The 26,411-nt window shown below is 41.4% G+C and overlaps 1 long non-coding RNA gene across 1 annotated transcript in view; it reads left to right on the top strand.

Annotated features, from left to right (window-relative positions):
* LOC149871933 (uncharacterized) overlaps positions 1 to 26,411 on the top strand; it is a 35,809-nt gene that overhangs the window by 1,293 nt on the left and 8,105 nt on the right. Inside the window, exons 2-3 of the long non-coding RNA XR_016440323.1 lie at positions 9,474 to 9,559; positions 20,668 to 20,713. This is a non-coding gene — a long non-coding RNA (uncharacterized LOC149871933). The remainder of the gene's footprint in view (positions 1 to 9,473; positions 9,560 to 20,667; positions 20,714 to 26,411) is intronic.

Here is a 26,411-nt window from a genome sequence, read left to right as displayed (position 1 = left end):
TCCTTACTTCTCATGTCCTCTGGCCATATGTAAAAGTGTTCTTTTTCAAAACCAGATGTAGGCTCCTACCTTTGAAAAGGATTCTGGAGCTCTACTGGACAGAGTCACCTGCCTACAGTCCTGAGCCGTGGACATTCCAGAAAGAAGCCATACCTCTGTGCTCAGTGTTTCCTACGAGCTAGCTCTAGATAGCTCCCTGCACAGCATTCAGGTTTCTTAGACCCCACGTGCCTAACTCAGATTCCAGATTTGCCTCTGGGGACAGGCACCTAAATGGTATTATCCTTTATTGGATCTAGAGCTAAATCACACTAGTTTCCTGCAGCCTACCCAAGAAGTCAGACACATGCTCCTCTCCTGTTAGGAGGGCTGGATGAGCTGAGGAACTGTGTAATGCAATGATTTAGAATCATTTCTCTAATTGAAAAAACCCTGCTTTTAGGTTCATGTTTTTTATGGGACAGAGTAAAACGGGAGACTGATTAGTTTTCATTGACACTTTATCTTAGATACATGGGTCTAAAAATCCTTGGATTAAGAAAAGTGACAATCCCTCTAATCCCCAACAGGGAATGATCAGATAGAAAACCGGTATGTACAGAATTTGCTTTTTTCACTATTTAAGGCACTTAACAGATATGCACAGCTTTACAGCACTTCAAAACCACTGTTAAATGAGGTATTACATTTGAACTGCTGTTTTTTACAAAACTGTAAAAACCTACAGTGCTTTAAATAACTTCTGTATGCTGGTCAGTGGAGAAGCGCCAGGCGGCTATGGAGTGCCTAGGCTGGAAAGCGCAGGAAGGTTCATAAGTCATCCCCACCCCCACCCCACCAAACACTGTACTTCTGTCATGTGTAAGAGTGCTGTAACTTTGTAGTGCTATAAAAAGTGCTCTAAATTACAGTGCTGTAAACAGTGCACGGAGCACTTCTGTACACACTGTAGGAACCCAAACTTACTGCATTTCCATTACTTACTCATGTAGAGACCAATTTGATCCTGGGTTCCTTACTTTGAGAGATTTATGATCTAAACGGGGGTGTTGAAGGTGGAACAGATCCGTTCAGCCCACTAGTAGTCCAGGCTATGGGAAGATGTGGGTGGCTATGAACGCAGCCCCACACCACCATATGCATCTGGAAATGTGCTGCTGTGCAGGCCCAAACCTGCGTTGCCGCCCAAACGCAGCTCTGCATTGCTGCTTGGATGTGGCCCCACCACAGCCTTGGAGTTGGTCACACTGCCTCCCTCTCCTTCCTCCAAAAATCCTTTATTCTTTACCACAGTCAGAGGGTTTTAGCACAAAACAGCATCCCTTTACAGAGTTGCTTTGCCTTTACAGGACCTAATGTTAAAGTGAAATGGCTTGTTACGGCACCTTTAATTACCAAATAAAACTTCATTTTCTTAACTTCTATGAAAATATTGTTAGATTCAGTAGAGATTTGTGTCTCAAATTCAGCCCAGTGTAGTCACAGTCTAGAGATAAGAAAGGTGCCATACAGTAAATCATTGTTTACAACTGGACAAAAGACTACTGATAAGGACTGGCCTACTTCATATCTGTATTCAGTTTCAGCTGAAAGGACAAACATTAGTCATACTAGCAAAACTATATGCCTGAAAACACAAGGCATGTACAATTTCCTATGCTTTATTAGGGACTCTCTAGCTGTAAGTGTTGCTAGAACATTCTTCATTGGGTGCTGTTCTCCTTTCTCAATTTCCCTTTCCTCCTTCTCCCTTGCCTTTGCTAAATGCTGCATGAACCTGAAGTGGCTTGAAAAACTAAGCAATCCTTTCTGAAGCCCTATCTATAAAGCCATAAGAATTACAAACCTTAATTACAAACCTTTGCTATTCCACATGAAGTATATGTGATTATACTGTCAAAAGGAACTCAGTCATCACAATACTATGCTACCTATGGTTGGGAATCCATCAGCTTTCATAAACCAGGCATGACTGACCTTGAACTGTAAGGTTTAGATTTTTTTCAAGGGATTTCTGTGCCTACAATAAGGATTGTTTGTTGAAGATAAGCAATAATGGACAGATTTTCAAAAAGGCCAGAGCATCTTTTTTTTCTCAGACCTTGTAATAACTGCCCCAATGAGGGGGTCCTTGGAGGTGTTCACTTTCATAAATCTGATTTTCTGTTTGCAGAAGCCTGACATTAAGTGCTGCTGCAATGGCATTAATGACTCAATAAGCGATATTATTCCATATCACTAGTGAGCCAGTTCCCAGCATATGTGAAGGCCTGTGTGGTTCACAAGATAACATACACCCAAAAATAAAAATCAAATGTCCTGACCAGATGTGACCATTAAGAGAGCTTGTGACATTTTCTGTAAAAATTAGGCTATTAACTCCATGACCTGGCCAAACTCTACTCTGGCTTGTTGTTTGTCTTCCAGTTTCACAATTGTTCCTGAGCAGTTTACAAACTAGCATACACAATAATATACAAAAATCTTTGGTGACAAGAATATAATCCATCTTTGTGGTCAGATACAACACAGTGATATGCGGATTACATATCACTGTGATATGCAGATTTACAAACCAGTGATATGCAGATTTACAAAAAACCCCCCATGACTTCTCTTTCCTTGGCATTCTAACTCATTGGAGCTAAAGAATCCTACAGGATACGATAGCCAAGATGTACACATGTTGAGTGAAATCCACCCCCACTACACTGTTCCCCTACCCTACAAGTGCTGCAGATATTATCCCCTGTATCTGGCCATGTCAGAGAGGTTGAACCAGCGGAGAGGGGAAAGTAATAGTACAGCAACCTGCTTTTTACAGGATTTCTCTCTTCTCCTACCTTCACCATCTGTAGAAAGGCTGCTGCTGCCACTGCTGTATAGGAGTCAGGAATGGAACTTCCTGGCCTTGAGCCACTATGGTCTGTACTAGTGCCCACATATGGGGCCCTGATCCTGGAGTCAGGAGATTATTTATTTATTTCTTTATTGAAACCTCAACTTCCATTAAAAAGTAAGTTTCTTGTTCTTGTGGTTATGGCAGGAAAAGCCCCCAAAATGCAAAACACTCATACTGACAAGGCTTGGAGTCCTGCAGACCAATAAAGCAATGTATTTTTTTTTAAGTAATGATTTTTCAGTTAGTCATATGGGGTGCCTGACTCACACTGTTGGAGTGTTTGGGGTTGCTGACATTGTGCCTGTGAGGTCCCAGTTGGTGTTTGGAGGGAAAGTTCTGGAAATGTTCTGCTACCTCCTGCATTTGTGAGCTGCATGGAAACCATGACCTGCATATAAGGGGTCACCTGCAGTACAACATTACAGAGTTTATAGCCCCTAAAAAACTTAGACACTATGCTTCATATTCTTGATTTCACCTTATCTATGTGTATAGACAGATAGATATGTATATGTAAGCACATGTGTATATCTATCTAGATATATCTACATATATATAGAGAGAGATCTATATAGATATAAATATATCTATATAGATATAGCTATCTACATATATATAATTCTAACCTTTAATTTGAATCTATCTATATAGATATATCTATCTATAGAGATATAGATAGATATATCTATATAAATAGATGTATTAAAATCCTATATATATAGAGAGAGAGAGAGCAAGAGAGATCTCTAGCTATATAGAGAGATCTCTCTCTATATATACAGCAGCATCAAGGACAATAAAAAGTCCTCTTACAGATATGTGGGGAGCCGGAGGAAAAGCAAAGGCAACGTTGGACCCCTGCTGAATCAGATGGGACAACTGACAACTGACGCCCAGGAAAAAGCCAACCTATTAAATGGGTACTTTGCATCGGTCTTTCATCAGTCCCATGGGACGCCCATGCCCGCTACGGGACAGGGAGGTCCGGGTGAGGGAGATCCCCTGCCCTCCATCAATGCTGACCTCGTAAAGGAACACCTCGAGAGGCTGGATACTTTAAGTCAGCTGGCCCTGACAATCTACACCCCAGGGTACTCAAGGAGCTGTTGAGCACCATAGCCCAGTCTCTGGCATGGATCTTTGAAAACTCCTGGCGCTCTGGTGTAGTGCCTGAAGACTGGCCAACATGGTGCCTATCTTCAAGAAAGGGAGGAAAGTGGATCCGGCAAACTATAGGCCCAGCAGGCTGACCTCTATCCTGAGGAAGGTCTTAGAAAAGTTTATTAAAGAGGCCATCCTTAATGGACTGGCTGACGCCAACATCCTGAGGGATAGCCAGCATGCGTTTGTTGTGGGTAGATCTTGACCAATATCATTCCCTTGACCAATCTCATTTCCTTTTATGACCAGGTGACCTATCACCTGGACAAGGGAGAAGAGATTGATGTCATATATCTTGACTTCAAAAAAGCCTTCAATCTGGTATCCCATGATCACCCCTTGGCAAAACTGGCCAGTTGTGGCCTTGGGTCCACCACGATCCACTGGCTGGGAAATTGGCTCCATGGTCAGACCCAGAGGGTAGTAATTGATGGAAGTCACTCATCATGGTGGCCTGTGACCTGTGGGGTCCCCCAAAGCTCTGTCCTTGGACCCATTTTGTTCAACATCTTCATTAATGATGTGGACATTGGAGTCAGAAGTGGACTGGCCAAGTTCGCCGATGACACCGAACTTTGGGGCAAAGCATCCACACCAGAAGACAGGAGGGCGACGATCTGGGATGACCTGGATAGGCTCAACAAATGGGTGGACAAGACTGAATAATGCAAGGTTCTCCACCTTGGGAGGAAAAAAGTGCAGCATCCTTATAGGCTTGGCAGTGCTATGCTGGCTAGTACTATGGAAGAAAGAGACTTGGGGGTCATCATTCACCACAAGATGAACATGAGCCTGCAATACAATGCTGCAGCTAGTAAAGCGACCAAAACGCTGGCTTACATCCATAGATACATCTCAAGCAAATCCCAGAACGTCATTCTCCCCTTGTACTTGGCCTTGGTGAGGCCGCAGCTGGAGTACTGCGTCCACTTTTTGGCCCCACAATTCAAAAAGTATGTGAAGAAGCATGAGAGAGTCCATAGAAGATCCACACACATGATCAGAGGTCAGGAAAACAGACCTTACGACGACAGGCTGAGAGCTATGGGGCTCTTTAACCTGGAAAAGCGTAGGCTCAGGGGTGATCTGATGGCCACCTATAAGTTTATCGGGGTGACCACCAGTATCTGGGGGAATGTTTGCTCATCAGAGCGCCACAAGGGATGATGAGGTCAAATGGTTATTAACTCCTGTAAGACCGTTTCAGGCTGGACATAAGGAAGAATTTCTTTACTGTCCGAGCCCCCAAGGTCTGGAATAGCCTGCCATCGGAGGTGGTTCAAGCACCTACGTTGAACGCCTTCTAGAGTAAACTGGATGCTTATCTTGCTGGGATCCTATGACCCCAGCTGACTTCCTGCCCTTTGGGCAGGGGGCTGGACTCGATGATCTTCCAAGGTCCCTTCCAGCCCTAATGTCTATGAAATCTATGAAACCCTCACTATTTGTGGGTTCGGCATTCACGGTTTCAAATATTTGCGAATGCCGAACCTGCTTCCTAAATACACTTAAAAGAGCTCCTCAGGAGCTCCACGCTTGCTGCTGCAGGGCTTGTATCACCACTGGACTCCCGCCATCACCAGAGCAGCCATGCCCCTCCTCAGCCGCTGGGGGCACTGAGTTCATGAACCCAGATGGCATTCATGAATGCAGTGCCTTTTTCGCGGATTTTGCCATCCCCCTTAATTTGCACCGTGTGTGTATGTATATGTTTATATGTGGGGGGGTGTATATGTATGTATTCAAGTGTGTGTGTAGATATAGATATATGTGTATACACACACCTCTTTTATAGAGTACTCCTGTTATACTCTTCAGTGTAACCCTGAACTGCTGAAGTTGGTTCATCTCTGAACTTCACCCTACCCCATCTTTGCTGCTACCGTTATTCATATGTGACAGGGCCCTGAGATCTTTGGGGATATTGCTACAGAAAATTAAAGGACTCATGGTGCAATCCTTGAAAATTCAGGGTGAGAGCAAACTCCAAGAAAGAATAAAGTGGAACAGTAAGGCCTGAGTGGGGAACCACATTTCTGCAGATGCCTATGCTTCAGCTCTCCTACTCAGAGAGGGTAGGTAGAGACACTTGCTGTCAAGTGGCAGAGACAGTTTGAAATACCTGAAAGAATGAGCCAAAAGGAACACTGTTTTATTTGGACTCCTGTTGTATCTTGGAATGGGACTGTATTGGTGTAGTTGGATACATATTACCAGCACAGGAACAGCAGAAAGAAGTTGTTGACAGCTGATGATGGAGACGTAAGCTGTATCTTCACACCCACTATCTCAGCCCTTGACCACTTTCTAAATTTACAACAATCAATAGACGTACACTCTGTCCAAATGTGTCAGGAGATATTGAAAATATCTGGATAATAAATTTCAGATAAAAGGTATATTGAAGCTAGGAGATAGAAACACAGTTGAGAGTAGAAAGTGTCACTGAAAGTTGCTGAGATAATCTTTGTTTAGTATGCGTGAGAATTCAAATGAAGGTGTGAGAAGATGCCCCAGTTTAATGTACAAGTCTTTTTTGAGGCTGAAAATTATGGATGAAGAATGGAGCAAAAATCTTTCAAAAAGCTCATAGGGCCTCCAATGCAAATTCACATTCTTACTCCACTTAAAATTCTGCAAAGAGTTTGTGCATATTCTCTATATCTCCCTATTAATTTGATTTAACGTTATGAAATTAATTGCAATTCTGATATAAAAACTATTCTCATACCTGCTAAATGAAAGGTTCTATATATATTTAAGTCATTATTAATGTCAATTCTAATGATAAGTAACAAAGAATCACAGAAAAGTAGGGCTAGAAGGGACCTCCAGAGGTCATCTAGTGCAACCCCCCTGCCTGAGGCAGGATCAACTCTATCCAAACCATCCCATACAATCCATAATCTAAACTCTACATAAGACTACTGTCAACACTGACACAACACCCTAACCTGCCACATCCTGTTGGTTAAAGACACCTTTTTCAATTAAAATAGCATCTATGTCAAGTTTTTTGACAGTATTCAGACTTACAGTAAATTGTAACTGTCATGACTTCTTCCTTATCTCATTGAAGTCAAGTGTACACATGGACAAATATATATATATAGTCTGAAAATTACCATGTCCACAAAGTAAATGGATGATACTTATTGTGAACAACGTGCTCAGTGTCTCACTCAGTGAATGAATAATATGATATGCTTCAGTGTCTCTAAGAGCTTTCGACTCTTACACATATTCAAGGAAGTCTCTGGGGCTCTTTTAAAAGCAGTAGGAGTAATTATCTAAAGTGATTCTTACTTCCCATGAAAATACTCCTGGGGTAATGTTCAGCACTAGCAGCCAACTAAGCAGTAAATAAAGCCTGCTCCTTATAGGCTTTATTCTGTAGGATCCCAAACATGTTCTCTTTAGGGTTTGGGTGTCTTTTGTTTTGTTTTGTTTTTAAACATATTTACTCTATACATGGTTGCATTTATATCATATTATTTAGGAGTCTTACATGACAGAATGTCATATTGCAGTAGTGTACCAGCTTTTACATTTCCTGAAAATAACAGCAGCTGAAAGGGGATGCTGCATGTGTATTGCATATGTCTTTTCAGCAAAGTTGAAAATTAGAGCCAAAATTACTTCAGGATGCTTCTTTGAATAGGTTATGATATTCTATTGAAGCACAGATAATAAGCACAAATACAACTTTCATTGATCTATAATATGCTAGCTAAATAACTTGGCCATAGTTCATGAAATAATGTTTAATGATGTACATGCATTAAAATTGCTGAAGTTTTATGAGGCTTTCATTTTTCTAACAATTTCCAATATCAATATATCCAGGTAATGAATGCTTTTCACAGTCTCTAAAAACAAAATCTATATACTGGAAAAATTTGGAACTCAGCTTTTTCTTAGGGATTGACTTTATTAGTGAAAAAAATAACATTAAGATAAAAAGGTCAAGCCTTTATTTTGTAAGTTTTCCTACCTGTGGACTGCTCAGCTCATACCTTATGTTGTCTTAAAAGTCTAGACAATCATTGCACTATAAATCCAAGTAGGCTAATGAGTCATCTGCCTAAGTGAGTCAGTTAAACCTGCTTAACCCTCTCCTAACTGGATCAACACATGCTAAAAGAGTTTCAGGTAAAGGCTGCCAGTGTCTTACATACTTCTTTTTTTTTGTTTTTCTTTAGACTTTTAAAGACAATACAGATTAATTATAGCTGTCTCTGAACAAGGTGGCTCAATATTTCCTATCACAAGACCCTGTTTTCAGTTGTTCATGACCTGAAGACTCACTTTGTCCTAAAAACTGAAAGATGCTTTTAATTCTGGTTTCAGTGAGCAACAGTCTTGTATTTGATATCAGATTACTTGAAAAATGGGTACATTTTGTCTCTGATCTGTCATCATGGATCAATAGCGAGATACATATTTTTTTCTTTTCTTTATGGCCTTTCAACTATGTAATCAGTGTGGCTTGGTCTACATGAGGAAGCTTGTACTATTTATATATAGGTATAATTTAGCTGATTTTATTTGGGAGAAAGAAACACCAGCAATACCATGTTTTTTCAAACACAGATCTATAAAACAGGGGAAGAGGAGGTGGAATAGTTATATGCATGGAATACCTATTGGCCTGAGAGGGTGGGACTCAAGACTGTGAAGGGAAAAGGGTAACAATTCTACTAAAGATACTTGTTTTGGGATTATCATCCACAGGAGTAGATAACACCATCCTAAATACCCACTGTAAACATTTTCCAAATTCAGGAGCCAGTGATAAGCTATTTCCTCACCAGCAAGAGGCAAAACATAGCTGACTTGGAATAAAACGTGTATTGTTTTAACCTTTTAAAAGTGCTTTCTTAGATAAAGGTGATAAATTAGTGTGATAGGAGGCCTTTGAGGATATGGCAGGGTGAAAAAGGAGGCCTCAGAAGTTTTATTTTCTGGCTTTAATGTTGACTCAAATATTTACAAGATAATTTATTTCTAGTGAGCAAATAACAAGTAAAATGACAGTCAATGATGCTCTGTGTTGTAGGAAAGTGTTTGGTTTCTTTCAGATTGAATTCGAAGGGAATCCTGTAATTATCCACTACTGGAGGTCTGCTATAAGGTTAGTTAGATGTTAAAGATTATGTAAAAGGAAAAGAATCACACAGTATATAAATATCTAGTTCTGGGCTTGGTGATGGTAAGCAGCCCATCAGTTCAGCAACATATGTCTACATAAAGAGAGACAGAGAGAGAGAGAGGAAGAGAGAAAGATCTGTAAATATAGGGCTTCATTTGGCTATTGTATGTACTCTTTCCATTATAAACTGGTATGTACAGTTAGGGCCTGATTCAACCATGCCAACTTTAATGGTTTTTTTATTTGTCCCCTAAACAGCTGCTGTGATACAGGCAAGAAATGAAGAGACTAACTGGGGAGTCTATATTTTAGCCATTCATTTGACACACATATCACCGGAACTGGTAGGAAAAACTGAATTGTTTTGCAAAATGGTTCCAAATTCCCTTTCCCCACTTTTTTCTTCTCTTTTGGATCAAAATTTGATATTTCCAACCATGTCTCACTATAATCCAAGATGAAGAATGATCTTTCCCATCAAACTTATGCAAAAATTTACTTGCTAGAAAGGCTTAAACTTTGTCCCTGAAAAAAAACACACTGAGGGTGCTGGTAGCTCAATGCTTGTTTGAATGAATGTAATTTGGAGGGAGAACAAAAACATACTTTCTGGGCTTTGGGAGCCTTTTCAATTGGGATTTTTTTTTTTATTCGTATCTGTCATTTGGTATGGCAGTCCAAGGGAAACAGTTTTGTTCTCCAGAAGCATTTTTATAAATGCTGGTGATAAGCTCTCTCTGGCAGAGATGATTAAGATAGGGGATGACCTCTGCATAAAAGGGAAAGAAATTATCTCAACTTCTCTTTCAGTCTGAAAACAGAATTTTAATAAAGAGCTGCTAAATCCCAGGGTCCCTGATTGATTTGCACATCATAATAGAAACACTTTCATTCTCATTAGTTTGGTCAAAGCATATGCTATCAAGTTGTCAGAAAGGTTCATCTTCTGAAGCAGCTCTAATTATATAGAGAGCTACAGAGGATTCTTTTTTCAAAGGAGGTAAGGCTAGATTAAGGATAAGGTTAGAGCAATATTAATTAATAGGCCTATGAGGCCTAGGACTAAATAGTTTGGTCTGTGCTGTTTTGGAAAGGCAGATGCCCAAGGGAACAGTGGTAGCAAGTGAAGTCTGGTAAGCAAGGAAACCTGATGATTAATTGGGCAATGAACATATTTACCATCTGCTGCTGTACCATCTGACCTAGAGGAGGAGGAGTTGAACTTGCTTGCATAATGAGCAAGTGGTGTTCTAGCGGGCAATGGTACTGGGGGTGGGTAGATGAGTACCAGGGGCAAAAGTTGTGGAAGTATTTGAAAAGAAAGTGTTGTAACACTAGAGAGTGCTGTGTGCAGTAGATTTCTCATGATGCCATATTAGTGGAAAACAAGAGTTACATATTGAGGCCTCAGTGTTAAGAAATGAAAGAATGTAAGTAATTATAACAAAAAATCTCAAACATCTGAAAAATCTTTTTTAATAGAAGAGATCTAATCTAAGGTAAAGGGACTTCAGAAAAAAAAGTTTTAATACCCATTAAAATGTGTTGCTACTTTTTAAAAATATTTTGAAATGGGGTGTCACTAAATACAGAACTTTGTGGTGGAATGCTTCAAGTCTAAAACCTGCACTCATCGTCTGGGAGCTGCATCTAATTGTGAAAACTGACATAAAAAAGGCATTAAATACTTCAGCCTTTTCTGCATCATTCATAACTAGATTGCTTTCTGTAGTCTTTAATGGACTTATGATTTCTTTGGTCTTTCTTTTACTTTTGACTTACCTTTTTATTACCTTTTATAGCCTTTTCTGCTTGCATCTCAAATCATGCCTTGACCTTTCTAGTTGTAACAATATGTATAGATCTTAGAGGCAAAACCAGCTGCAGCAGAAAAAAGGAGTCCAAAGGGGGAACAGGAAGAGGAAGAGAGTTAGAGAGGCTACTGAAGAACAACAGGGCCTGTAACAGCTCTGTAAGAAAGTGCTATAATAAAGACACTGTTTATATTAAGTAGGGAGCTGTTCCTTGATTACCCACACAGGGTCACATGAAACACTAGTATGTCCAAGCATGTCCGGGTTATATTCCTATACTCTTCCCTGGTACTATGGCCAAGTTTACACTTTTTCTAATACAGAAGACTCCTGACGTATGCATATATTGTGTTCCTGAGAAATCTCGCATATGCTGAATTCACGCAACTCAAGGTGAATTTTCCCATATGAAATAATAGAAAAGTGAGGGGTTGCATTTCTTAGACCTCACATTTATGACACCAAAGGTACCAAAATAAAACCTTTTTCAACCAATACTTTATTATGTTACAAAAACATATTGTAAAAATATTTATTCAGTTACATTATAAGAAATGCACACAAAAAATACAAAATGGACATACAACAATCTTCAATCCATCCATCAATGGGGAACTGAGTCTTCATCCAGGTCGAACACATCAAAAGATGGCAGTGATATCTCTTCACCCAGAAGTGGAGGGCTGAGAGTCAGTTGATTGAGTCGAGATAGTGCTGTCCTGATTCCTGAAGAACTTTTCCAAGGAAGACTGCACCAAGCAGCACCACTTCTCCCTGTAAAGCTCCGTGTAGCAGGCATTGGCTTCCTTCATCAGCCTGGCAACCTTAGCACTTCTTTCACGATTGGGATCGTTTTCGTGAAAGAAGGCTAGGTAACCATCCAAAAATTTAAATGCATCAGCCATGCCTTTCATCATGAGAACTTGGGGGGAGAGCCTTTCATTTTCTTCCATGGGCTCTTCCTCTCCATGGCGCTCCCTATCCAGCTCAAGAAGATCCTCTTTTGAGAGTTCCTCCCTATGGGAATCAAGCAGCTCAGCCATGTTTTCGTCAACCTGCTCAAAGCCCACACTTTTAGCCATCTCAGCAATCTCATGCCTTGCATTACTGATAAATTCATTAGCAGCAAAGCCTCAGAAATCATTCACAACAGCAGGCCAGATGTTTTTCCAGACACCATTAAGGCACTGCTGTGTAACATCATTCCAGGTGTCTCCGATGATGTCTATGGCAATCTTGATGTTAAAGTTCTTCCACAATTCTTTGAAGTTTGTCTTTTCTTTTGACCCTGTCTCATTGATAACCTTCTTGAAGGTCCCCCATAGAGAATAGCTCTTGAAAGCTCGAATAATGCCCTGATCCATGGACTGGATGAGCGACTTTGTACACCTTAATGTTCTCACTGAGGTCACCAAGACTTGGGGGGTGTCCTGGAGCATTATCAAGAAGCAGTAGAATTTTGAAAGGCAGATTTTGCCTGTTACAATAAGTCCTCAATTCCAAATGCAGCAGACTGGAAAAATAATCTTCAAACAATGATCCAGTAACCCATCCTTTCCAGTTGGCTCTCCAGTAAACAGGCAGGTGTCCCTTTGCATAACCGATTGATAGTTGAAAGCGCCTGAGGGTTTCTGGTGTGGTAAACTATCAACAATTTGGGCTTGAAGTCGCCAGCTGCATTCACTCTGAGCAGCAGTGTGCAGTGATCCTTAGTAGCCTTGAACCCTGGGGCGGTTTTCTCCTTGACTGAAATAAACATTTGACTCAGCATCTGTTTCCAGAAGAGTCCGGTTTCGTCCAAGTTGAAAACTTGCCTCAGATCGTAGCTTCCCTCCTCAATGGCAGCCTGCAGGATTGAAGGAAATTTATCTGCAGCACTTTTATCAGCAGCTGCGGCTTTGCCCATCAGTTTGACATTATGAAATCCATGGTGTGCTTTAAATCTGTCACACCATCCGGCACTTACATTAAATGGCTCGGCTTCAGGATCATTGTGTTTTAACACTTCATAAATGCTGCATGCCTATATTTGAATCACCTGGATCAAAAGTGGCATGTGTTCTTGATTCTGGTGCTCAATCCATGTTGTCAACATGAGTTCCATTTTCTCCATGATAGCCAACCTTGCTATTGAAACACGGGCAGTAGATAAACGTGTAGCACTCCTACAGAACCCCTTAATTTTCTCCGCATTGTCCCTAATTGTACAGAGAGTTGATTCACTGAGCCCTGTAGCACACCTGATTTCCTTTGTCTTCTCACCTTTTTCCTATCTCTTCACAACTTCAAGTTTTTCTTCCAAAGTTATACCTTATCTTTTCCTTGTAGAGACGGAAGCACTTGTAGACTCACTATTAGAAGCACTCATCTTGAACACTTAATGAATGCTGCTACCACAGTGGTAACACTGAGTGAGCCCCCAGAATGCTTCTTGGGAACCCAAGCTGCGCATCTCGCAAGGCATTCACATTATATGCAAATGACATGCAACTCAGGGTGTATTTTTCTGTTTGGGTGTTCATAGATTTCAAAGACATTAGGGCTGGAAGGGACCTCGGGAGATCATCAAGTCCAGCCCCCCGCCCAAAGGGCAGGAAGTCAGCTGGGGTCATAGGATCCCAGCAAGATAAGCATCCGATTTACTCTAGAAGGTGTTCAATGTAGGTGCTTGAACGACCTCCGATGGCAGGCTATTCCAGACCTTGGGGGCTCGGACAGTAAAGAAATTCTTCCTTATGTCCAGCCTGAAACGGTCTCGCAGTAGTTCATGACCGTTCGACCTTGTCATCCCTTGGGGTGCTCTGGTGAACCAACATTCCCCCAGTACTGGTGGTCACCCCAATAAACTTATAGGTGGCCATCAGATTACCCCTGAGCCTGCGCTTTTCCAGGCTAAAGAGCCTCATGACTCTCAGCCTGTCGTCGTAAGGTCTGTTTTCCTGACCTCTGATCATGCGCGTGGCTCTTCTCTGGACTCCCTCAAGCTTCTTCACATTTTTTTGAATTGTGGGGCCCAAAACTGGATGCAGTACTCCAGCTGCGGCCTCACCAAGGCCAAGTACAAGGGGAGAATGATGTCCCGGGATTTGCTTGAGAAGCATCTATGGATGCAAGCCAGCGTTTTGGTCGCTTTACTAGCCACAGCATCGCATTGCAGGCTCATGTTCATCTTGTGGTGAATGATGACCCCCAAGTCTCTTTCTTTCGTAATGCTAGCCAGCATAGCACTGCCGAGCCTATAAGGATACTGTAGGTTATTCCTCCCAAGGTGGAGAACCTTGCATTCTTCAGTGTTAAACACCATCAGGTTCTCGTCCGCCCATTTGCTGAGCTTGTCCAGGTCAGCCTGGATCGCTTTCCTATCTTCAGGTGTGGATGCTTTGCCCCAAAGTTTGGTGTCATCAGTGAACTTGGCCAGTCCGCTTCTGACTCCAATGTCCACATCATTAAAGAAGATGTTGAACAATATGGGTCCAAGGACAGAGCCTTGGGGGACCCCACTGGTCACAGGGCACCATGATGATTGACTTCCATCAATTAAAACCCTCTGGGTCTGACCATGGAGCTAATTTCCCAGTCAGTGGATCATGGTGGAGTCAAGGCCACAACTGGCCAGTTTTGCACAGAGGTGATCATGAGATACCAGATCAAAGGCTTTTTTGAAGCCAAGATACATGACATCAATCTCCTCTCCCTTGTCCAGGTGATAGGTCACCTGGTTGTAGAAGGAAATGAGATTGTTCAAACAAGACCAATTAATATTAATTTGTGTAAACACGAGATGTGGGTAAATCGACTACGCGTAAAACGGTGGTCTGTATTCCTTTCTGAGTTGCAGCTCATTGAAGAGACTGATGTTTAGCCAGGTCAGTTTCCTGTTGCACTTCACATCCTTTATCACATTGGGATTGCTTGCTCCTGTACCGTTAATACAACTGCCTTAAAATACAGGGTCTTCATAAAGTCTTGTGCACAACCTAAGTTATTAAACTTTAAAAGTGCACAAGGACTTTCTGAAGAGCCTGTATAGTCAACTCTCCTGGATCCCTTTTCCCCTCAGTCTCATCTCCTAGGGAATCCTGGCCAACAATTCTCTGCTTTAAAAAAGTCTGCTTTTTTTAAATCAGTGCTTTTAGTCCGCTATTCTTATTTCTTCCTTCCCTTAGGATCTTGAACTCTATCATGTTGTGGTCATTGTCCCTCGAGTTACCTACCACCTTATGAGCACCTGCAGGTCAAGTTAAACTTAATGTGATTGGCATCTTTGGAAAATCAGGCTGTAGTGTCCCAATCTATGCACCTGAAACTAAAAGCAGACAATTGAGACTACTTTTGAAAATAATGGGCTCCTTCTTGTACCTCCTTTTCTTTCTTCTGTAAAAAACCATATTTCACAGTGGTAATATTCATTAACCTTAAGGAAGGAGTTTGAATACTTCAGTGAGAAGGGCAAAGTGCTATGCTAATGTAGAATTTTACACAATGCAAATAACCGATTAGTGAAAAACAAAATTGTGTGTATGCCTGTGTGTGCATGCATGCTTTCTCTCTTTCTTTCCGTTTTGCTGGTTCTTCATAATCTTTATCTAAGAGGGCATGTCGAATTATACAAGGTAACTTAAAAGTGAAAAGTTGTTATATTTCTTGGCAGAGACAAGCACATTTTGAAGGTTAATATAGGATTAATCTCAGTGGCATCCATTTTTGAGAAACAAGACAGCAAAGGACACTAGCATTGCCAGTCAATTGTATGACTAAACTAAATATTCCTACTAGGTGAAATGAACAGATGTTTTAAAAACAGTGCTGTTATGTTGTTTATGAGAATAGTGACAAATGTTATTACTCTGAAGACTGATTTCACCACAATTCCAGATTTTTTAAAGAATATGTGTATGCACAAATTTCTAGTGTGCTTATGTGTATTTTTCTAATAGTTTTCTAATAGAAGGAAATTTGGATATAGAGGCAAAATATTTAATTTAAACAGGCAATTCAGATTCTACCTCAAGTCACTAACTTGCATAATCAAATATGAGCTTTGAATTCTCTCTCTGGTTCAACCACTGATTCGCTGTTTAACATTGGGGAAATTCTTTGACATTCATAGCCTTCCATTTTCTCATCTGAAAAATGGTTAGGATACATTCCTACTGGTACCTCAGAGGAGGCACTGTAATTTTTACAGATGTCTCTAAACCTCTTACAAGGACACTTATGCTTCCCCAGAAGGTTTTTAATCTGAACAGACATGGAATTGAAGGACAAGCAAATCCAAAAAAGTGAAATGTGTTGCTTTAGTATCAAAAAATACGTTAGTGGCATTGCTAGGAATAGAATCCATATATCTTAAAACCCAGTTTAATGTTCCATCCAACAAAGTACAGAAATGGATTAGAGGTGCTTATGTATTCCCAAAGAAGAAAAATCATGAACCTTCCAAAAACCATATGCCCAACTGATAATTCCAGGAGGTCCTCAAGCTTATCAAGGCTACTCCATGAATATAGTTGGTATAAATTTTAAACAAGTCTTATGAAGCATATTTATTATTAAAAGGTTTTTCACAGTGGTTGTGACAATGAGGAAGTAGTTATCTGAAGACATGATGTTTCTTCAGTTTTGGGGATTTATCGCAAGATGAATGGTAACATTTTATTGGGAGTCCTCAGTCAGAACAGTGGTAACATGTGACTGGTTAGGATTAAATAAATTGGGTCCTTACTTGCATTGATGTAAATCCATAGTAACCTTTTTGAGTTCAGTTAGGTCACTCTGTTTTTACACACAGGTTAGTGGTGGCACAATCTGATCCATTGTGAGAGGCCCTCAGGTACTCTGCAGCTTTGCACCATTCTTTCATCAGCATCAATCAGTATGATAAAAGACAGACACACAAATAGTATGTGGGCTAGTTCATTTTCATGGAAATTTTTCTAAGCTGTGCTCTGGTGATAAATATAGTGTATATGCTTAGATATGCAGATGCATATTTAGTATGTCTGAGCTGTTTCAGAGGAAGTTGTTCTCTCATAGCTGTGAATATAATGAAATGCGTTTATTTATAATACCATAAAGGGCTGGAAACTGGTTTCACTGATTATTTAGTGAGAGTTATGATTTTGTCATGATTCTCAACTCTGTTCAACTATATTTTACTCCTATACATATTTTAAACAGATATTTTTAAAACCTTCCCAAAAATTTCACATACTTCTTGGCATTTCTTATACTCTCTGCCCCTACCTATATTTTAACACCTCCGTGGATCCATCTACCTGTTCACTAAAGTGCATCGCATTATGTTTAGTATCTGTAATAACAGGTACTTAATGTGCCGTAACTGGGGCTACTGCACAGTAGCGCCAGTGCACTTTTTTGTGATGCCAGTGCATAGTAGACTAATTTGACTGTGCATTAGTATGGTTTTTCCTGGCCACACTAATGCACAGTAGAATTATTCTAGTGCGCCTTCAGTATCTCATGTAGATCCCGCCCTATGTTTTGTCAATGGTCAAGGGACGTTCAAGAGGTCATTCTTGTGTCTTAATATTAATTCCCTTTTTTGCTGTATTCTCTCTCAGTACATACATTCTGAATTCTGTCTTCTTCGCCATCAAGTATAAGTATCACCTCCTCTCTAGTTCCATTTGCTTCATCATCTCATTCAGCCACTGAAGCTATCATAAAGCACTGTGAGATCAGTACAGGAGGTGCATTTTACAAATCATGCAGCCTTTATGCTGTATATTTGCTCATTGAAGCACTGTGTTTTTAGAATGCTTAATAGAAGACTTTACCCTTTTGGTTATTTCACTTTTTAAGACACTTCATATTGTACTACAACTTGCAACATTTAGATAAATAACTTCATTACACTGCTTTTCTATCTCTGGCATTTATGTAGCCCCTGTCATAGAAGTCCCCAAACACTTCACAATCTTTACTGTATTTGATTTCACAATGCCCTTAGCAGTACCAAAGGAAGCATTGGCAGGGAACTACCAATATCATGACTCAATTTTACAAATGGGGAATAACACAGGGAAACTGGAGGCTAGTTCCACAAATTAACTTAGATACCTAAGATACCCTGTTCCCATTTTGAGCATACAGAATGGCAATCCTCAAGTCCCTGCTTAGATGCAAAGGTTTGAATGGGGACTGGAACCCCTGTTAATTGAAACAGTTTCAACAAAAGTGATACTGGTTTTTCTTCCCCAGATAGCTTGTGTCTTAGAGCACTTTTCTGCTGATGGGTGGAAGATAGAACTTTAAATCTACTCTGGCAAATGAAGTATTTAAATTAGCTTTCCACTTTGAAGTTAGAGCTCTAAACACTGAGCTGTTGGATAAAGGAAGGATAGGTGGTGACATCATCCCTTCCTACTCTCTTCTTGAAAAGAAGGACTCAGACACATGGCAGTGTTGTGGGCTAATCATCCTGAGTGGATGGGAGCACCTCTTGCAGCACAAAGGTGCCTGAGTTCCAAAGGGAGGGATGATTTCCACAGCATGTTCCACAGCTCTTGGCACAATGTTTTGCCTGTTGGAAATGAAAATACCTCACTCAGGGACCTAGATTTTACCCTGAGGGCTAATACATAAGTCTGGCATTACGAAATCTGTCTTTTGTCAATAAAGTACATTACTAGATGGAGCACTGAGGGGCTTACTCAAGATCACACAGGTGATTTGAACCCATGTCTCAGGCTAGAACAGTAGCCATGGGCCATCATTATTTGTTCCCATTTAAAGTACATTCTGCTGATACTGTATTTGCATGTAGATTAAACAGTGTTGGAATATACTTGTGCTGTAACAGAAAATCAACATTACCTTCTGTCACATGATTTATAATGTTAGAGCTGTCTAAAGGTAGCACTTTCCTTCACTATCTAATCATACTGATCATGCAGTTAACTACATTCACTGCTATAGCAACCAGAATAAAAGTGCTGTAGCTCATACCACATGCAAGAGTCTTAAAACTAAAGGAGGAAAAAAAGTAACACTTCATCTGGAGGCTGTACAGTATTCCAGTCCCAAGAATTCACAAGTCATAAGTTAGGTCCCAAAATATTGGGAAGTATTAAAGGATATTTGGGTTCTTTTTATTTGCCTTCTGTTTTTTAATTCTTTGGCATAAAAGCAGGTTATATTTTCAAACTTTTCTCTAGAACCATGAGGGATAGAAACATATTATTTTTTGTTAAATGAAAGTTGAAAGTCTAATTAAATAATGTGAGTCCAGGAGTTGGTGGCTTTAAGAAAAATGCCAAATATCTCAAGAATCACAACAAAAACAGGAGAGTTAACAACACTGTATCACTGTTTCATGAGGTGCTCCCGTAAACCAAGTATTTGGGCCTCATATCTACCCTGCCATCCTCAAAATTATCTATTTTCCCTGTTTAGAAACCTGTTAAGTCCAGCAGCTAGGTATGAAAAGAGAAGGAAGGACACCTTGGTAATCTGGGAAGGGAAACTTCAGAGATAGGGGAGGATGATTGCTTCATAAAACTGACCTGCTATAAGGCTTTTAATTCAATGCTTCAATCCATTGTTATAACCTGAAGAAGGCAGAACATTTGCTCATTTAACTGTATTTTTTTTAATACTGCATGCTTGTCCTATGTCTCACTTCTGTATATGTTTTAAAAAGTGAGCTTTGCTAATGTGAGTACTTGTGAAAGCAGAGATTATAGACTCAAATTCTACATGTGAGAAGCATGTTCCAGTAGATAGAATGCTAGAATGGGTTCTGTTCCTGGCTTAGCTATTGAATCATTGAATGACTTTGGACTAATCACTTTGCATCCATTTCCCCTCTTACATTTGGTGAATTTGTTCAATTTATACTGTATATTCTTCATGGCATACTGAGGTTTTTTTATGTCTCTAGTAGTTACTAAGATGGAGACTTGTTCTTCACTGGGGCCCTTCACTAGTTTTTGATACAGGAATACAAATATGTAAATATATGGTGGAAAATTTACTCTGTTAATCAGTTATGTAAGTCACCAATATGTATCAAATGCCTTGAGATGTCAATAATCAATGCAGTGGAAATTTGAAAATTCAGAAATTTGCAGTTAACAGTTTGTGTCTTGTTCATAGACCAAAAATATTAACCAGCTTTATGAATTGTTTCAAACTGTGGATAATCATGATTGTAGACAGTGTGGAAAGAAGAGGGGGCTTTTGTTCTCAAATAAATTGATAGTTACAAATGATTCATCTAGGTTTTATCATGTCCAACAACTCTTGTCTCCTTCTAAAGTCTAGTTTCCTAGAAAATGCTAAGTTCATAAAGTGTTAATTCTGTTGTTTAATCTTGATTATTAGCCCTAAATTTGGAACTGCAAGCACATTCACAAATACTGTCTCATTTTGATATTACTTCTGATGCCAACAGTGATATACACTCATGCCAGCAGGTTCTGTATTTAGAGACAGAGCTAAAAAAAGCCTGGCTGACTTTGTTCCTCATTGTAAATAAATCAGTGTATGTGTTCTATGATAAGAGATAGTGAGAATGTGCTGCACCCTTTGCTCAATTATTCCAGGAAAAGAGACAGATTTTCATTCACACTGTCAGTCTGTGATTCCTTTTATTTCTTTTTCCTTTACCGTAGATCAAGACAATGGAAACTCGGTGCTCACAGGTGTAACTAGGGCAGGGTAAGTGGAACACCAGCACCCAGTGCCAATTTAGAGGAGGTTCTGTTACTGATTTAAAGGAACAGTTAGAGCCCCCCTCCCTCACCGCCACCTCCACCTCCTCTCTCTGATGCTCTGCTGCCCAGGGTGCCAAAATTGCTAGTTATGTCTCTGCTGCCTCTCACTAGAACAGCGGTTCCCAAACTGCAGGTCCCAACCCCAAATAGGGTTGTAACATCAGCAGATGGGGTTGTGGTGCCACGTTCTTTCCCACACCACGTCTTGCCTACTGGGCTGCAGAGGCCTGGAGGAAGGGCAGCAGGACACTGCCCAAGCCCGCAGTGGGCAGCCCACATCGTATCCCCTTCCTCCCCATCCCTCCATGGGCTCCGGTCTGGCTGTGCCACCACGAGGGAAGAGACAGGATGAAGGCAAGGAACCAGGTTCCACACTTAGGCCTAAGCAGCTGCTGTTTCCTGTGGGTGGCAGCTGAGGTTCATGCACTGCTGGGAGGGGGAACAGGGGGCTGCAGGCCCTGGCCCTGAGGCACCTGCAAAGAGTAGGGGCTGTGAATTAGGAGTGAGGGGCACTGGCAGGGCCAGGGGGGACTGTGGGTTGGGAGTGAGGGGCACCTCGTTGGGGTGGGGTCAAAAATGGGGTCATGTTGAAGAAAAGTTTGAGAAGCACTGTACTTGAATATCTATGTATAATTTACAGATATTTGAAGAGATGTATAAAAGACATAACCTTATTTGAGTGTCTGTCCTCTTATATCCTTTTTATCACTGGGATGATAATTCCTGAGCATGTAAGACTTTGAGAAACAGAATGAACTTTGAACCTGGCCTAGATTGGGGTTTACTGAGTTCCTTGGTTCATTCTCCACTTAATTTTGTGTTAGTAACACAACAAACTTTGGGTCTCTACCTCCTTACATGCAATATGCCTGTAAAGTCCTGTTTCATCTTGTTTCATCTTGTTCCATCCCAGCAGCCTTCAGTATTCAGAGGCAAGCTTTTTGGGAGCGTGATATCATTTATTGCTGCCCCAGGAAATTTCCCTCCCTCCCCACTCCATTTTCACAGTCCTACTTTCAGCTGTGTCTGCTTACTTTCCTTCTCAGAGCTGGTGAAGAATGTCTTGTATTTGAAAGCTTGTCTAATTTTATTCCGACCATGAAGTTGGTTAAAACAAGATATCACCCTAAAAAGATCCTTGCCTCACATAATTTCTGAACCCTCACAGCTACAACATCACTCTACTGCAGGGGTGGGCAAAATGAGGCCCAGGGGCCAGATGTGGCCCGCCAGGCCATTCTATCCAGCCCACGGGGCCCCTAGAAAATGTAGACAATTATTATTAATCTGCCCTCGATAGCTTTCTGAAACTCAGTAAGCGGCCCCCTGCCTAAAATAATTGCCTGCCCCTGCTCTACTGCAATATGCAGAGGTTTCTAGGTAGATCTCCCATCTTTCCTTGGTGGATTGACTGGTACCTGTTTCCCTACCTATTAAAGTTCTTCAGAGAACAAGGTGAGAATATAGTGCAGCAGGGAGCAGCCAATCATCAGACTTACTTTACAGAGGTGTTTGAAATCCATTAACCTGATCTTTTCCTTATAGTCTCGGAACTAAGGAAAACCAAACAAATAGTTGTTACTAAATGTTTCATAGGAATGTAAGAATTGCCATTTTGGGACAGATCAATTCTTCCTTGTAGCCTAGATTCTGGTCTCTGTAAAATGCAGTGGGAACTTTAGTATACAAATTAAAGAACAAATTAGCAAAAAATGCTGTAATGCAAAGGTAGTCTCTATTTTTTCCTTAACAAAAATTCATAATTTGCTACAGTTTAAAAAAAAAATCTACTGAATGCAGTTGGGGAAAGAAAATACTAGCTAACCCAACCTTTTAATGCATGGGCAACTGGTGCCAACTTAGGGGGGGCATGAGTCCCCCCAGTGACCAGTCAGCGACCAGGAGGAGTCCCCCCATGGCCAATCTTGCCAACCGGGGGGGGAGGTCCCCCACAGCCGATTGCGCCTACTAGGAAGTGGCCACAGCACTTCCAGAAGTGGCCATGGTGCTTCATCTGGCGCTCGCACTCCCTGTCCAGCGCTCACGGGGGGGCACCGGTGCTCCCGCCTGTCCCCCACCTGTCACCTAAGCAGGGAGCACGGCCTGTCAGGGGGTGCGCCAGCGTTCTCAGGGGGTGCAGGTGCACCCCCATGTACCCGCTACATGTCACCACTGTTTTAATGCAAGGACTGTATTCTCTGGTGTCAAGGAACAGGTATGTCAACTGTTTGGCTCACCCACACCAGATCTGAACTGCAGGACTCCTCATGGGCCAGACTCAGAACTACCTCTCCCAGTGGGGTGAGTGGCAGCAGCATTAACCCCTGCAGCTGCCATGAGGTTAACACTGCTGCCATGAAGTTAACACTGGTCTCTGTACCTGGAAATTCAGTGGTGGGGTGAGTGACAGCAGTGTTAAATCCTGGGTCACTCTGAGCTAACACCTGCTTTCCTACTTTCCCCCCAGCAGTGGAATATCCAGTTCTACCAGGCAGGTACAACTCTGCCTATCCAAAGGCACAGTTGAGCTTCAGACATGCTCCAAGTGGATAGAACAGGACTGGATGCTGGGAAAAGCAGGTGATAATGCACATATAGCCTACTGTTACACAGTGTGAGCCACTCTTCTTTTGCTTGGGTATAATGTATGGTAATTGCAGTCAAGCAGTTTTCCATATAGATTACTATACAACTCAAGGGTCGTACTCAGAGGGTGGTGGTGGACGGGTCATATTCGACTTGGGGCCTGCGCTGTTCAATTTCTTCATCAGCGATTTGGACGACAGGGTGAAGTGCAACCTGTTTAAATTCGCTGATGATACCAAAATTTGGGGTGAGGCAAGCACGCTAGTAGGGAGGGAAAGACTGCAACAAGACCTGAATAGGTTACAAGAGTGGGCTGACATAAACAGGATGCGTTTCAATACTGACAAGTGCAGGGTGCTGCACTTAGGCAGTAGAAACCAGTAGCACACGTATAGAATGGGAAACTCCCTTCTTGAGAGCACGGAGGCAGAAAGGGATCTTGGAGTCATTATTGACTCCAAGATGAACATGGACCGACAATGCGAGGTCATGGTTGGCAGGACTAAGAGGACCTTGTCATGCATCCACAGGTGCATCTCAAGTAAAGCCAGGGAGTGATCCTCCCACTCTATGCGATGCTGGTCAGGCCACAGCTGGAGTACTGCGTCCAGTTCTGTGTGCCCCATTTCAGGAGGGATGTGGACAACATTGAAAGGGTCCAGAGGAGGGCCACCCGCATGATCCGGGGACTACAGGGCAGACCCTACATTGAAAGACTGTGGGACCTAAACCTGTTCAGCCTTCACAAGAGAAGGCTGAGGGGGGACCTGGTGACTGTCTATAAACTCACTAGGGGGGACCAGAAGGGTTTAGGGGAGACACTGTTTCCCCCAGCACCCCCTGGCATGACAAGGAACAACGGACACAAATTACTAGAGAGTAGGTTTAGATTAGACATCTGCCAGAACCACTTCACAGTTAGAGCAGCTAGGACCTGGAACCAACTTCCTAGGGAAGTGGTGCTGGCTCCTACCCTGGGGATCTTTAAGAAGAGGCTTGATGACTACCTGGCTGGACTCATTTGAGTCCAGTCTTTTCTCCCACCCAGGCGGGGGGTTGGACTTGAAGTCTACAAGGTCCCTTCCAACCCTACATCTATTATTCTATGAACTGCAGGGTAACATAGAATCAACATATAAGAGCTGTGGAACAGGTCCTGACCATTGGGTTCAGAACAGTTTGAAAAATGACTTCCACCTTTATTATGAAGAAACTTTCAAATAATCAATGAGGAAAGTAATCCAAAGGAAACACCTATTTTACTTTAAAGTGAAAATGGCTAGCATACAGACTTACTTTTTGAGCATGGAAACTGCACCATATGCACATAGCTGGTAAATTCATCTTAACTTCTATATATACAAGATCTAACTCTCCATTACTTCACGAACAGTAGCATACATTAACATTCATTATTAGAACTACGGTTATCTCTTACAATGACTCATACGCTTACATGTTCATAAAGCAGAATTTCAACAACATCCTGGTTGCTAGGGTACGTGCATATGATCACTGTGACATCTAAAGTTTCTCTTAGAAAAGATTTTATTTTTAAATATATGAGAAACAAAGCGTTAGGTTCATTTATTTAATAAACACTCATGCCACTATTTAATTACACAAAACAACATGACATTTTAAATTTTCAAATAAATACCAGGCTGCTCAGTTCACAATCCTTAACTGATAACGATGTGACACAGACTTTCCATTTTGGTAAGTGGCCCCTTATTTCTTCAAGGTATGTCTGATACAGTAGTTTCCTGGCTGATTTTCCTTGAGTTGTTTTTTCTCCAATGGCCCACTCAGTCAATGCTGTTGCTTATCTATAAATAGCTTTCATATATATTTCAAAGAGCTGTCAGTCTTTCCTAATTTCTAGTACAAAGTCTCTAATTAAAATCCATGTACACTTTCATATGTGCTCAGATTTTGGGGTTTTCTAAGTTTTTTTTTTCCATTTTACAATGTCAGCCTTAATCTAATTAGTTAAATAACTTGTACACTACTCTGCTAGTTACTGCATGAAGAACTTCTAGCCTATTGTATTTATACATGCATGCATAAGTAAAGCTGGGTGTAAACTGGATATTTTAGTTATGAAACCAAAAATAAGAAGAAATAGAGAGTATTTGGGGTCAACTTGAAACATTTGTTTGAATTTCAATGAAAATGTTTGAGTTTTGAGATCCTTGAAATGTTTCATGTCATTTTGGGTTAGTTTACATTTTTTTAAGTTCCATCACTGCCATACTAAAACATTTCAGCATTTTAAATATTTTTCCTTTTCAGGTAGGGATAGGAAAGAATTAATGCTATTGTACAAGCAAAGCAAAGCACTTGAATACTGTGTCAATTCTATTTACCCATATTCAGGGAAGTAACTTCAAGCTGCATTAGGTTCAGAAAAGGTCTATTATGATCATCAAGGCTAGGGACAAAAATTACATATGAGCCAGTAAAAGTAATCAGAAACTGGTTCAAATCTGTAACATAACAGAAGTTCAGTGCACAGAAACCATTTTCAGAATGGCCAAAACTGCTTTAAAATAAATCTGGATGGAAGCAGTATCAGACTTAACTGAATTGGGTTAAATTGGTTTACTGAAATTCTGTTTCAGATCCCCTCCAGATAAAGTTAACTCACAGTCCCCCAGCATCCCAGGATGCTTTGCACCTCCTCCCACAAACCCCCATTCTCAGGGTGGGTGGGCTAGCCTTGGCCCAAGTTGCCTGCTCCAACCAAGAAGGAAGGCATGCTCTGGTGACCCATTTCCCAGCAGCCCCTACCTGTGTCACTGCAGCCAGTTTCCATGGAGACCCCAGTAGGCAGCATGGGGACAGGGTTTCCATGGAGACCGGTCCCAGCAGCACTGGCAGGGCATGCAGCTGGGCGTGGACCTGCTCTGGGGCCAGGGCTTGAATCTTATAGTGGTGACAGCGTGGTTTGGAGCTGGGGCTGAGCAGCAAGATGTACCAGAGCTGGTGCTGTCACCACTGCAAGATCACAGCCCTGGCCCCAGAGCAGCTCCCCACCCATCCACGCATTCCAT

Source organism: Crocodylus siamensis, chromosome 2 (genome assembly GCF_052110815.1).
Source record: "Crocodylus siamensis isolate JL-2025a chromosome 2, ASM5211081v1, whole genome shotgun sequence".
Classification (NCBI taxonomy): domain Eukaryota; kingdom Metazoa; phylum Chordata; order Crocodylia; family Crocodylidae; genus Crocodylus; species Crocodylus siamensis.
This window is presented reverse-complemented; position numbering and strand designations above follow the sequence as displayed.